At 41.0% G+C, this 12206-nt stretch overlaps 1 pseudogene; it reads right to left on the reverse strand.

The window, feature by feature from the left end:
• Positions 1–3296: 3296 nt before the first annotated feature.
• LOC149451209 (uncharacterized) overlaps positions 3297–12206 on the reverse strand; it is a 111231-nt pseudogene continuing 102321 nt past the window's right edge.

Genomic DNA, 12206 nt, shown 5'->3' on the forward strand with positions numbered 1-12206 from the left:
ACTAATGCCAATGATGGGGCACTATTCCTCCCACTGATACCAATGATGGGGCACTATTCCTCCCACTGACACCAACGATGGGACACTATTCCTCCCACTGACACCAACGATGGGGCACTATTCATCCCACTGATACCAACGATGGGACACTATTCATCCCACTGACATCAGTGATAGGACGCTAGTCCTCCCACTGCAAAATTACAGTTATGAAGTAGCAACGAAAATAATTTTATGGTTGGGGGTCACCACAACATGAGGAACTGTATTAAGGGGTCGCGGCATTAGAAAGGTTGAGAACCACTGATCTAATAGAACGTGGACTGTCTATCACAATCCACTACACCAGATGATCCCTGATGGTCCCTTCAAACTGACATCACCAATTAGACTTCTCTTTTGGATCCTGGGAGGACCTCCTCACTGGCCAAACAGTAGGATGTGTCCATGTCTTACAGCTAGTGACTAGAACATCCGAAGCAGGACCCAACCCCTGTAAACAGAAGAAGGGTGAAGGCTGGAGCCAAGAACATCACGTGACCATTTAAGTGAATAAAAAGAACATTTTGTCCTATGCCGGTGATTAGTTAGTTAAATAGTTAGTCTATGATCCAATTTGCTCCTGCAGGGGAAAAAAATTCCTTCCTGATCCCCCGAGCGGCAATCAGATATTCCCTGGATCAACTTTATGTATAAATGTTAGTAACCAGTTATATTCTGCGTATCTAAGAAAGCATCCAGGTCTTTTTTAAAGCAATCCACCAGAACCAACTCTTGAGAGAGTCTATTCCACATTTTCACAATTCTCACTGTAAAGAAATCTTTCTGTGTTTGGAGATTACATTTCTTTTCCTCCAGACATAAAGGGTGCCCTCTTGTCCTCTGTGATGACCTCAGGGTGAATAGCTCTACACCAACTTCACTATATGAACCACTAATGTATTTGTACATGTTGATCATATCGCTCCTTAGTCTCCTCTTCTCAAGAGAGAATAAATTCAGTTCCTCTAATCTTTCCTCATAGCTGGTTACATTGGGGTTGGAAGAGGGTGAGATGCACTCTGTAGATCAACGCTAACATGTATCTAGTGTTGACTGCATGTGGCCCCTTTAAACCACTTAGCAGAAGATTGTGCTCTGCCCTGCTCAGCTTGTCTCTCTTTTGTTGTTTCATTAACATTGCAGGGAAAGGAAGACAAAGTAAAGGACACTGATTGGCTGCTGCTGCAGCCTAGATCAGCCTGCCCCTAACAATAGGACTAAGGAGGAATCTGGCTGCCAGTACAATGATCATGTTGTTGAGTCCCACCCAGCAACTTAATGGAAGATAAGACCTGTTAGGAACCACAGAAGTAATGAGTGTATAACTCAGGGGTGATTGTTGTGAGCAAAGTCTGTGCTTCAGTGAACCAAGGGACAAGGCTCAAGGAAAATATACTGGACCAACCAGGAGCCTGAGTACTAGGGCCAATGGATGATATTACTGCTGCTGTCAGGAGTGCTGGAAGAGCTGCAGCACACAAGCCTGCTAAGCTTTGAGTGCTGCTGCTGTATTGGGTACATGGCTGCATTGTATGGCTGCTGTGCTGTGCTTGGGCTATGAATTAGTAAGCCCCAAGGCTTGTTTTTATGACAAGTGTGTTGTTATGCTGTATTGCTTATGTTTGCCTATGCTTTTCTTTTTCAGGGCTAATAAAGTTACATAGTTGGTAAGTTTGAATAAAGACTACAGTCCATCTGGTTCAACCTGGGTGTGTGTGTTGCAGCTGTTAAGATGCCCATCTAAGAAACTGAATAGTTTTTCTCCTATGCTAGAATTATCATAGAGGTTTTGTAAATTGCAATCATATCTCCTCTCAAGCGTCTTTCTCTAGGTTTAATGATTGTAGTCATTCCTCATAACTGAGATCCTCCAGTCCCCTTATTAGCTATGTTGCCCTTTTGTGTACTCTCTCCAGTTCCAGCACATCCCTCCTGAGTACTGGTGACCAGAACTGGATGGCATACTTAAGATGTGGTTGTCTTGCAAAGTGGTAGAATATTCATTTTATCTCTTGAGTAAATACCCTTTTTAACCACTTGCAGCCTGGCCTATGGTCAAATGACAGCCCGGGCGAACATCTCGTCCCTCCGGGAGGGCGTCATATGACGTCCTTCCCGGATTGTGCTTTGCACGTGCCCACAGGGCCGTGCTGTGGCGAGATCTGTCACCGGCTGTGTACCTCGTACACAGCCGGTGACAGATCTGTGTACCGACCCTATTGTCAGTACCATGTGACCTGCTGTGACCAATCACAGCAGGTCACATGACAGTTGTATACAATGGATGACCCTCAAAGCAGAACTGATCCTAACAAAGTGATAGGGAGATGTAAGACCAGAAATTGCTTTATACAAACGTTTAGAAAACACCCTACCAATGGGGATGATACATACTGCAAAGGCAAGCAGGCCCAATAAAGATTGCAACGTATGTAAAGTGACTTTCTGTTTAGAGAGAACAAAAGAGACCAAGAAACTTAAGTCCTGTACTTTCGCCGATGGTAAAGGAAATTCCATCTTAGTGGTATCAATCGTGATATCCAGGAAATCGAGGCACAATGTTGGCCAAACAGATTTTGTCTCTGCCAAAGGGATACCGAAAACGTCTACAGACAATGTGAAGCTCAGTAAACAGGAAAAGGCAATCAACAGAGTTAGCAGGACCCATAAAGAGAAAGTCATCCAGATAGTGCAACATGTTATCAGATTCAGCAATAAAAGACACTGTCCATTCCAAAAAGGAAAATAATGCTTCAAAATAGATACACAACATTCAACAACCCATTGGAAAGCAGCGATTGAAGTAATAACAACCATTGAAATAAAAACCCAATGAATTGAACCCAGATGGATGGATTGGCAATAAACAAAATGCCAACTTAATGTCTGCTATAGCCAACAAGACAGATTGTCCCCAAGGAGGAACTTTAACAATAGCATCTTCAAAAGAGGCATATGTGACAGAGCATAAAACCGGATCACTGTCATCATTCAAAGATGAACCAACAGACAAGGACAAATAATCAATTAAACAAAAACTATTGGGCTCTTTCTTTGGAATTAAACCAAGGGGCAAAATTCTAATATTTACAAAGGGAGGGGCCGAAAAATAACCCGCCACCCTACCATCATGCATCTCATTTGCAATTTTATCAGCAACAACATGACCAAACCCATGCGTGGAAGGCAAATTATTTACAATCAAACATCTAGTACCGGAGAAATCAGGCAATAAAAAGACATATTTAAAAGCATTAATTAATAGATTGGCTGTCTGGCGATTTGGCTGACTGGAGAGAAATGGCAACATTTCGATTAACCACAGTGGCGTTACTACTTTTGAGAAAAATATCCTTTTGTTGGGAAGCAGTATGCAAAGCCAATTTCTTAAAGCAGTGAGAGGTCAGGTGTGCATCAGCACACGAAACAAACTCATGTTTGTACTTGCAGGAATTTGGCCATTTGCATTGCCCTTCATTAAAGCCAAAACAAAGGCCCTTTCCAGAAAGGCCCCGGCTGAGGGGAAGTCGGTTTCAAGATCTGCTTTAGGGGTAACAACAGATTGAGCTATAAGTCCACATATTTAGTGCCCCATTTCAAATTCTTATGGACACCCAGTTTCCGATGAAATGATTTGTCATAGTAGAACCAAGGTAATCCTGAAAAATTCTTATAAACCTCGAGGATTATCTCAACATATTGAAACACACCATAACACAGTTCTGGGTGTTTTATTCCCATAAAACTAGCAAATTAACAAAATGCCTGTAACAAGTTGTTAGAAGAGCGAGGCTCAGATTTGCGTTTATCATCGTTAGACTTGTCCGATTCTTTCCTATCCAATCTGTTATCAGTAACAGATGGCAAAAGGGACATGATATCTACATAATCTCTTTTCCATGTTCTGTCCTTAACTGTTGCAGACATGTGAAACCCTAATGGCAAAAGTTTGCATGCCAAGGCCTCCTTAAGACAGCATTCAGGTACCATAGAAACTGTAGAACAATGTAAAAGTGTATCATCAACAGGGTAGCATGTGACTCCAAAGCAGGAGGAAGTGTAGTAAAGTCAGTCGGAGCAGACCATGCTTGTAAAATACTGTCAGAAGACATAAGAGGATCAGAAGACAGAGCACTTTTAAAATTGTCAGCAAAACTAGAATAAGAATCAACCAGACACAACAATAAACTGTGAGTAGGAGACTCACCTTCAGAACCTTGTGAGGAGGCAGCCATAGCAGGGGAAAACAATGTAGAATGATCAAGTAGCTCTGCTGGCTCAGGTACATGTATGTGTGACACAACATGCACTGTCAGGAAAGGGCTTACTGCTGGTGGTGCTGTGGCTCACCTGCTCTATGGGCTGCAGTACTGGGACTTACCAGCAGGTGCCTTTCAGCAGCCAGGAGTTCACCTCCTGCAATCAAGCCATCACCTGAGGCTGATTGCAATAGGTGTACTTAAACAGTAACCAGGCCTGCAATCAGTGCCTTCGTGTTTGTTCCCATGAGCCTCTGTTTCCCTGAACCTGTTACCTGCTACCTGTGATCCGCTCTGTGTCCTGTCTTCCTCCCTGTGTCCCATGCTTGGTCTCCTGTGTGTGACCCCGGCTAGCCTGACTATGCTTGATTGCTGTACATGTATATATTGGGTGAAGGTTTTTGGTTATTTGGCTTTTGTTTGCACTGTACGTTTTTGTATACTGGTGTAGCTCACAATAAATTCTATTATCGACATGTAGAGAGGTGCTGGTTGCTTTAAATCGTAAACAGCAGTTGCAAAGCATTTTTTTTTTCTTTTCCCTCATTGTGAGTGACAGACAGGAAAAGCAGGACTGTGCTCTGATTGGTGGTTGCTACAGCTGAGAAGGATCCACCCAAAGCAGCACTGTTGCATCTAAACTTATGATTTGTTGTGGTGGAAAGGAGAGAGAAAAAAGGAAGAAGAAGCACATGTGGGGAGGCAGACATTTTCAGGGGACCGCATGGAGCAAGGGCTCCTGGTGTAAATTCACAGAGTCTCACTCTCTGTATTGCTAGAGCCCATGGGATGGGCTGGGAGTGTGTAGCAGAGAAATTGTTTCAGGAGGACAGTGTGCAAACTAAGGATTGTCCTGTCTGACACTAAGGATTACAGCCACTCAAGTGCATGTGTCTCTCAAAGTCTGGAGCTTCTGAAAGAGAGAGGATTTCTACTGCTGTCTAATGCTATCTAGAGGACAATCCAGAAACAGTGAGTACTCTGTGATGAAAGGGGATTTAATATTGCTGCATTTGCTGGTCATCTCTGGAGAATGGTCATGAGAAAGCCTGCTCTCTAATTCTCAGAGTGACACAGATCTTGGAAAGCCCAAGCTGCTCAGAATTAGCTATTCCTGCTGCTGATTGATGAGAGAACTCTGTCTCTGTGTATTACTGGTGATTGTCTCCTCAAGATTTGTGCTGTGGCTGAAGAGTGTGTTTAGTTCCAAGTCCCCACAGAAGTTTTCTGTTTTAAATATACTGAGCAAGTGTTAATACATCAGGATTCACCTGTATGGTAAAGACTTTGTTGAAGTGTTGTTTTCTATTGCAATGTTCACTGGAAGATTCTGCTTAAAGGAGACTGTGCTATCCTGCTACCCCTAGATTACAAATACTCTCCCATGTAGAGAGTGAGTGCTCTTCCATTGATTCAAGGGCCCCAACGTTGAGAGACTTTAAGTTTCATCCCACTGGCCAGTGGTTAGGTAGGATATTTCTGCTCTAGATAGTACTGCTATAGCAAATGTCAATAAGCTGCTAAATCTCATTAACAGTTATTGATTCATGTGTCAATGTCACTCTCATATGTCGCCCTAGTCAGTGTGATACTAGTCAGTTTTTGGAGTCTTTGGCGAATGAATTGTGATTTCTTACTAACTGTGTGATGCAAAGTGGTATCTGTATTTGTGTACATTACCTGTGTTAAATCAGCTAGTTCTTTTTCAGGGTTTGTCTTCTTCAATAAAACCCATAAAATATATTCTCAGAGTGTCGGAGTGTTCTGGGTGTAATCGGAGGCGTCACCAGATTCAGGTGGGAGCTGAACCTATATATCTAGCCAAGCATCACCCAAGGGAGTGCTACACACATCACTCCTGAAGCCTGATATTCCATGTGTCAGTCCACACATCTCTGATCATATCCGGATTACTGACATGCACAGTGGAAGTTAGAGCAGGGCAAGTATTAGGCAGATATGAACCAGCAACAGAGGACACAGAGGGGTGTCTCATATGCTTGTTCGCAGCACCCTTTGCAAAGTTAAAGCACAGAGAAGAAACTTTTACAGCACCCTTACCCTTATCAGAAGTCCTTGGCAGCTATAGGGAATTGATCCTCCGGCTCCTCTTCAGCCTGGCTGTCAGGGACCTGCCAGGCCTATCTGTGCATGCACTGGCAGCGCTGAAAAGCTTGGGCTGGTGGAAACAGCCCAGGATGACAGAGCTTATGGCGCTGAAGCCAGAGGGGCCGATGGCCGGGAACTCAGATGCGAAGCAGGCGGGACCACCAGGTGGGTGGACCGGAGGCAGAGCCAGAACAGGAAAGGACACAGAAGCTGGGCGCACAACAGGAAGGTCAGCCAGCTGGAGAGGAGATGCCGATGGATGAGGGGAGAGACAGAGCCACATCCACTTGTCACCATCAGTAGCAGGGGCCTGTTCCATCAGTTGAGGCAGTAGAAATTCATTGGTGAGGAGTATGCCTTCTTAGCAGTCACCGCTGCTCTAACTTCTAAGGTCTTCTTTTTTGCCTTTATATAGGCTCTCTTCAGATCACCTGACAAATGGATGAATGTTCCAGAGGGATAAAACATGTGGCAGGTAATGCCCAATCAAATTAAAATACCTGTTAAATAGTAATTCAGGGTCTGTCCTGGTCCCATAGGTAGGGGTCACTAATGCGTTCCCCTTCTTTTCATTCTGGTGGTAAAAAACTTCGTGGAACAGTACCATTCTGTATCATATGACAAACATCTTAGTAGAGGTGGCGGACAGGGAATGACCTAAAAAAAAGGATGTGTAGATTAAATACCATTTAGCCAAATGCAGATTTTTATCTGTGAATTTTTGTGAAATTGAATTATTTCATGTTATGTTTTTACTTATATTTTCCATTTAGGTGCATAAGAATGGCTTACATCTTGGAAATATTCATAATATTATTTAGTTATCCCTTCAGGTATTTTGATCATCACTGGAAGTCATTGTATGTCTGTTACATTTATGAATACAACTTGATGTGGTTTTGTTTAGCTGTAAAGCACCTGTTACAGCTGTAGTCTCTTTTGATGGCTCATACCTAGGAATGAATTGTGCTTAATCAGTTACCATGGTACTTGATTCCATTTCCGGTCCTCACAAATACAAACTTTATTTATGTGTTAGATGTGCTAGAGACATGACGATGGATTGATGTAAGCCTGAAACTGTCGACAAGAGATACACAATTTATGCTGGTAATACTGGCTGGTATTACTGTTAAATATCTTAGATTAAAGCTACAAGGAGCAGGGCCCTCCTAACCCTCTTGTATTGATCTGTATTGTTGATGTATTGACCCCTATATATTGTAAAGCACTGAGCAAACTGTTGGCTCTATATAAATCCTGTATAATAATGATAATAATAAATAAAGCTGGAGTGCTGCAAACTACAATTGTTAATTGTGAATGCATCAAAATGGATCTATCCATATATACTATATATCAGGCATCAAGTGGTTAACGCACCCATAAATAAAGTGAGACTGGCGGATGGATCTGCACTGGACAAGCAGCAGGTGTACTGAGTGCCTCAGAAGATGACCCTATTCTAACTTGTTTCATATTGCGGTTTCCTCAGAGTCTGAAGTTGCAGCACACAAAGAAATGTCAATGAGCTGACAAACATCAATGAGCTGCAATTTCACCACAGAGAAGAACACACACATTCACAAATCTAATATACAAATTTTAATAAACAAGCCAAAATCCATTGCTCAGTGACCTATTGTATAATAATCCATGGCTTGTGGATATGGCTTATTATAATATAATATTACTTTCTGAAGCATCGTTGTCTCTTTTGGATCAGACATTTGCCAGGGTGTACCTTGATTATATTTGATATAAGGAACTATGTTTATTTATATGGGCCAGCATGGCAAGGGAAAAATTTTAGGTGTTTATAAAGATACTCAATGTATAGGTTTTATACAATTATGTTACAATTAAACTAAAAAGAGATACATATTTACAAAAACAAAATGTTATTACATTATGTAAATATGGATTTTTTAAATATATTGCATCTATTTAATCTGCTGTGCTATTGAATGCCCCATAATAAAATCATAGAAAAACATAAACAAGAATATTTCTAAGGAAATTGACTCCCAAATCTATGAAATAATACACATTTAGGAAAAATATATATAGAGCAATCTCTAAATTGAGACCTCAAGGCTGGAGAATGTTTGGGCGCTCAATTCAGTAAACTTCAGTTTTTGTAATCTCAGTTCTCTATTGCTACCGTTTCTATCTTTTTATACATGGTCTATTACCATTAATTGTAGTTAAGACAGTGAATGAAAATACTTAGAAGTGTCTGAAAAGCTGTAATTGAACAAGCCTGTCTCATATAGAGTAAGTAAGTGTCTGGCACATCTGTCCTTTATTTTTTTAATCGTTTAGCCCAGTGTAAGAAAAATCCACATGGGCACAGCAAAAAATATGCTGCAAAGCTAGTTTTACAAGTATTGTCTATTACCATGAATCTTAGCGGAGACACTGAATGAGAACACTCAGCAAAAGTGTCTGGCCACCTGTAATTGAGAACGCATGTCTCTTATAGAGTACTTGTGTCCAGCAAATCTGTCCTTATTTTTTGAGTTGTTTCCTTCAATGTAATAAAAGCCACATGGGCACTTCAAAAATATACGGCAAAGCTAGTTTGACAGGTGTAATAACCATTCCTTTTAATCTAATAAACCTGGTGTGGATAAGTGAACAAGCTTCTCCTATCATATGTGTGCATTGAATACGGTTAGAACAACCAGTATTCCACAGGTCTGGTAACTGGGGAGTAATCTGCCCTTCCTAAATAATGAGAGATGGTGTCTAATTAACAGAATTGACATTAAATCAACATCCTAGTGTAACCAAAACCCAAGCAAGTGTAGTTTTACTCATATCATTGGTTGACTGAAGTGTTGTCCTTTTTTGTTTGCTTGAGCTGTAATGCTTGTGGCGATAATCTGATTGTTAATACACATCTTTTACCTGAAATTATTAGAAGGGACAAGCACAAAATTTTTTCTCATACAATACCAGATCATACGATTTTCATTTAATCAGTACAGCTTTTGTCCAAAAAATACAATACAATACAATACATTACATAACTTTCATATTTTTATTCTGTCGTACAAGAATTTTCGGAACTTTAGTAACCTCTTCACTTTTGATATGAGACTAGCATGCAAAAACAATGGATGATCATTCGTCCAATATTCTCATCCTGTGTACAGGGCTTAAGTCGACATTTATACATATGACCACTGATTTCTGAAATCACTTTTCTAGCTAGTCTCTTTTTAGATGGCATTGTACAAGTATGCAATTTTTATTTCCTCTTTGTTGCACTGATTATCATACCTAGAAACTATTGGAAGTCAGTAAGGCTGAAAATGAGGACTGGAGAGAATGAAAGGAGAGGAGGGAGGAAGAGGGGGTTAAGTGAGGGAAGGGGAGAGGAAAGAGAATGGGGGAGAAGTAAGGAGGAACTGCAAAGTGCTGGGCAGCAAGCCCCCCATTGTCTGTAGGTGATCCTGAAATTTTCCAAGCTTATGAAAGAAGGAATAAATATAAATTAGGTACTTTAAAATACTTTGAAAAGGGGTCCAATGGCAAGCAGAAAAAAAAACAATACCAGTGTCCCTGTATTCTGCTGTTTAGAACCTCTGCATAGCAGGCTCCTGGAACCCTGAAACTGTTTTTACTAAGTTTTTGCCTTTCCATATAATATATAATTTAGTCCTGCCGTATAAGCATAAACATGTTCATTATCTGCAGATGCAGGTAATGAGTGATTCCACACTTTCAGTCACACACACAAAAGGGACCTTCAGTATCAGAGAATCATACAGCTGCACCTCCAATAACCACTTGTTTTCCAGAGGATTTACCCCTCTTCCTGACCCGGCCATTTTTTGTGTTAAGGTGCTGCGTTACTTTAACAGACAATTGCGCGATCATGCAACACTGCACCCAAATTACATTTATGTCTTTTTTTCCCACAAATAGAGCTTTATTTTGGTGGTATTTTATTGCCTGTGTGTTTTTTATTTTTTGCGCTATAAAAAAACAATTTTGAGAAAAAAACAATATTTTTAACTTTTTGCTCTTAAATATGTCCAGTAAAAAAAAGTAAAAAATCAAATTTCGTCATAAATTTAGGCCAAAATGTATTCTGCTAGAAGTCTTTGCTAAAAAAAAAAATCCCAATACGTGTAAATTAAATGGTTTATGTGAAATTTATAGCGTTTACAAATGGAGGTATATGTACTGGGTTTTTTTTTTTTTAAATGTTACTAGTAATGGTGGCGATCAGCGACTTATAGGGGACTGCGGCGGGCATTCTGACACTGGGGAGAACTGACTTGGTGTCACTGACATCCCCAGTGACACCAATACAGTTATCAGTGCTACTAAAAAGCACTGACACTGTACTGAAGGCACTGGGCATGAAGGGGTTAACATGTGGGGTGATCAAAGGGTTAACTTTGTGCTGTGTGCCATTTTACATTATGTTCTGTGTTTGTGCTTCACTGTAAGCACACCGCTTTTGCATGGCTGTGCTGTGCACAGCCATGCAAAGCAGTGTGCAGGATTTGACAGGGAGGAGAACTGTTTTGTTTACTAACACCCCCCGTCAGAGATCCACGGCAATCACCGGGCGCCAGTGAGTAATCACCAACCGGGACCCGATGATTGACAGCCACAGCCGCGAATGGCGTGGGTAGGGCTTGCATGCTCCCCCTACCCAAAAATGTGAAATCACGTATATATACGTGATTTTGCACACAGCTGCCACCCTGTAGCAGTATTTCTGCTATTGGGCAGCGCTAAAGCGGATAATATTGTGAGTCTCATCCGATGCTAACAATGTAGCAAAGAATCTTACGTTAGTGAAACAGGACAGACATTACAAGCACAAGTGAATTTACACAGACAAACCATTAAGGCCTAGTTCACACTGGCATTGAAAGCAGGTATTTGAGGGGTTTAACGCTCCTCAAACACCTATGCCAGTCTTTCTCAACTTTTTCAATGCAGAGGAACCCTTGACGTAAGTTTCTGGTCTCAGGGAACCCCTGCTAAAAATGACTATATCTACAGTTCATGATACATTAGTGTGATAGTCAGAGGTAAGAATGCTTCTTACACTTGTGGTCATTGGGAAGAATTACCCCATTACAGATTGCTAAAAATATCAATGGTGTCAGTGGGAACTTACCTGAGAGGCAAAAGTTGCTGATTGCTCAAGTAACCCCTAGCCTATCCATAAGATACTATGGGCAGCACACAGTGCTGTTCACATTATCAAAACAAAGCATTAGCATCTGTTTGCTTCAAAATTGAAGCCTGATGTTGAGTCAACGCCTCCCATTCAAGTCTATGGTGACTCTCCTCATTTGCGGTGAGGTTGAAGAGTGTCAATAACATTACAGTTTATTTAGTTTGTGGTGTGGTTTTAACGTTTGTCAAACTCTCATAAAAAGCTTCGAAACTGCACATACCACATTTGGGGAGCATTTTTTGACACTTGTAAAAAGCTAGTCTAACACCTCTATTAAAGCTCATTAACGCCTGTCTAAAGCCCATACTAAAGCTATAGGAGCATTTGGTAAGAGTTAGAAATTTTGTCAAGTGTGAACAAGCCCTAAGGAGCATAAGGAAGATGATTTTTGCACACCTCTGGGACATCATTTTCACAACCAGACCACACTATGGGAGACCTGAATGTTTTGTTTCTGAAAGAACTAAGAATGATAATTCTATTTGACACTAAACATCATGGTCTAAATGTAGATCACAGCTTCCTAAATCACTATTCAAAATTTTTATGACTACTCTAACCTATGGGACTTCCTACCTCCAATT

Source organism: Staurois parvus, unplaced genomic scaffold, assembly GCF_062004578.1.
Source record: "Staurois parvus isolate SC_StPar_1 unplaced genomic scaffold, SC_StPar_1.0 ptg000546l, whole genome shotgun sequence".
Taxonomy (NCBI): Eukaryota; Metazoa; Chordata; class Amphibia; order Anura; family Ranidae; genus Staurois; species Staurois parvus.